Below are 3,405 nucleotides of genomic sequence, written 5' to 3'. Positions count from 1 at the left end.
CATTGTTCCTGGTTCTATCAGAAACAGGTTGTTCAGTCTCAGGAAACTGAAACTGAGACCTGATCTCTGACAGAAGACAGAGCAGCCTGTTACAGTGTCTGCTCAGCTCTCTCAAAAATATGTATATAGCCAGGCGGTGGTGGCACACGCCTTTAATCCCAGCACTCAGGAGGCAGAGGCAGGTGGATCTCTGTGAGTTTGAGGCCAGCCTGGTCTGTAAGAGCTAGTTCCAGGAAAGCCACCAAAGCCACAGAGAAAGAAAGCCTGTCTTGAAAAACCAAATTATATGTGTGTGTGTGTGTGTGTGTGTGTGTGTGTGTGTGTAACTTAAGAACTGAAGTAGTGAAAGACTACAATAGCAAGGCTGCCTATTAGACGCGTTAGTTTCCGCCATATCAGCAGCCTGCCTCTGCTGTCTGCAGGTGCCCTTCACCAGCAGCTGTGCCCACCAGAGCACAGCTCGCTCTCTTGTCTGTCTCTCTTGCCTCTTCTTTCCTCCCTTGCTTCTCTTATTCCTCTTGTCTGTCTGCCTCTCTCAATTCCCTGCTATGACACAGCCTTCCACTCTTTTGCTCTCCCCTTCCGCAATGAACTGTGGCCCTAACTCAGCTGCCCATGGCCTTTTGCTTAGTGGAATATCTTGGCAGGGCATGCCAAAAGGTACCCATCTGGTCTTTCTTTTTATTTATGCTTTTAAACATGAGCAAAACTTTTTTAATATTAAAGCCCAGTAGAGCTGGAGAAAGGGCTCTGCAGTTATGAGCGTATAATTGCTCTTCCAGAGGACCCGAGTTTGGTCCCCCAGGCAGCTCACAACTATTTGTAATTCTAGTTCCAGAAATCAGATGCCTCGGCCTCTGTGGGCATCTACACACACCCACAAAGGGACACACATAAGCACACATAATTAAAAAAGTAATAAATCTTCAAAACAAACATTGGTGAGAATAGGTGGGAAGGGCACACTCTTCAGGACTGGTGAACGGGTTAATGGGAGCCCTATGGAGATGCTTTTGCCAATGCCCTTCAAAAGGAAAAGTGCCAAGCTGAGCAACGTGGGAATTTCAGCCTCACAGACCTATCTGGACAAGCAGGCAAAACTTAGGAAGTAATAACAGTTACCATTTGTTAAACATTTAATGCCTCCTGGGCACAGGTCTAAGCCCTGTGGTACAGAAAGATGAACCACACCCACTCACCCACAGGCTGACTGACTCTAACTTCTCTAAGCTCTTTATGTGGTCCATCTTAATCGCCAACAATTCCATAAAGCCATTAGGTCCTATTTATAAATAAGGAAGTGACCGCTGAAAAGGGGCACATAGCAGAGCCCAGGGTTTGATTCCTGGTTTGGCTTCAGATTCTTGTACCTGTTCTCTACACCACTGCCGCTAAGGCACCCAGTCCCGTTGTAGCCTTTGACCCTGGGGTCTGCGGAGTCAAATCATTTGGAGAGCAGGCCCGTGCATTCGACCGTTTTTGTTAAAAGTGTTTGGAAAGAAGCAGAGGTCAGCTTCTCCAGCGTCCTTGCAGCAGGAACAAGCGCGCGACTGCTCTGGGTGGAGAAGCCACAGGGAAGGCAGATGGGGGCGGGTAGGGGACAGACATTGGCCTGCAGAAGCCCCCGAGGTCCAAAGCTGCCAGGGTTCCACCAAGAACTTGAGGGGCAGAGGCAGTGACCTCTGAGTGGCACGGGAAAGCCTCTCTGGCTGCTTCCAGAAGTTCAGTCCCATCTGCTGCCTGGACCATGACTCAGCAGATCCAGTGTTTAGCAAACCCGGCCCAGGCAACAAGTCCAGGGCAGTTGCTCTGGCAACCTGAAGGGTACAGAGTCCTAGCCCTGTTCTGCAAGTACTAGCTCTTCCCTTGAGAAATAGCCAACCACTTGGGGGTTCTGGTATCAACAAACCCCAATGATTCATCCTTCCTCCCAAAACAGGGATTAACCAATTTACCCAGAGAGCCAAAGGATTCTCAAAGTTGCATAACCTGGTGGAGGCAGGACGGGGAGGCTCCTCACCACACACCACCAGCCCTCCCCTCCCCACTTCATCCTTCCCCTCTCCACCCCCTCCCCCATCCATACACACTTCAGAGACAGGGTCTCATTGTGCAGCTCTGGCTAGCCTGGACCCGTTGAAGACCAGGCTGGCCCTGAACTCACAGAGATTCTCATCCACCTGAGTGCTGGGGTTAAAGACCTGCATCCTCTGAGATTGCTTACTGGAGACCTGTGTGTGGTCACAGTCCTGAGTGTGTGCTTAGCTTCACTGAGCTTGAGATGCCAATGATGGGGCCAGAGAGCTGGCTCAGCAATTAAGGCACTGGCTGCTTTTCCAGAGGGCGCAGGTTCAGTTCCCAGCACCACCTGCAACTCCAGTCCCAGGGGTCCAAGTGGCACTGTATGCACGTGGTCAGCAGACACACACACACACCAAAAAGCCCAGAAGGCTGGTAATACACATTTGGCTCTTAAATATTTATTTATTTATTATGTATACAATATTCTTTTTGCGTGTATGCCTGCAGACCAGAAAAGGGCACCAGACCTCATTACAGATGGTTGTGAGCCACCATGTGGTTGCCGGGAATTGAACTCAGGACCATTGGAAGAGCAGACAATGCTCTTAACAAAGTTTAACTTCTGATAAGGACTGCAAGACTACATCTTACATCTAATGAGCGCAAATCACTGAACCATCTCTCCAGCCTCCACATTTAGCTCTTTAACCATAACAAAAATGTTATAAAACATACAATTTTAAACAGATTTAATTTTTTTAATTTACATTTTTTCAGAAATTATTTTTGTGGGGCTGGAGAGATGGCTCAGTGGTTAAGAGCATTGCCTGCTCTTCCAAAGGTCCTGAGTTCAATTCCCGGCAACCACATGGTGGCTCACAACCATCTGTAATGAGGTCTGGTGCCCTCTTCTGGCTGCAGACATGTACACAGACAAAATAGTGTATACATAATAAATAAATAAATAAATATTTGGGCTGGAGAGATGGCTCAGAGGTTAAGAGCACTGGCTGCTCTTCCAAAGGTCCTGAGTTCAATTCCCAGCAACCACATGGTGGCTCACAACCATCTGTAATGAGATCTGGTGCCCTCTTCTGGCCTGTGGGTGTACATGCAGGCAGAAAGCTGTATACATAATAAATAAATAAATCTTTAAAAAAAAAAAGAAATTATTTTTGTGTGCATGTGGGGGCCATGTGTGTCTCGTGGTGTGCATGAGGAAGTCACAGAACAACTTTTGGGAGGGGGTTCTCTCCTTCTACTGTGTGGGTTCTGGGGACTGAGCTTGGTGTTGCCTTTACCTGCAGAATCATTCTGCCAGCCACGTATATAAAATCTATAATTCAGATATTCACTTTCAAGAATTAGTACCTTTGGCCTACA

This window comes from Alexandromys fortis, unplaced genomic scaffold, assembly GCF_014885135.2.
Source record: "Alexandromys fortis isolate MF-2015 unplaced genomic scaffold, M_Fortis_MF-2015_v1.1 scaffold_218, whole genome shotgun sequence".
Lineage (NCBI taxonomy): Eukaryota > Metazoa > Chordata > Mammalia > Rodentia > Cricetidae > Alexandromys > Alexandromys fortis.
Note: the sequence above shows the minus strand (reverse complement) of the source record.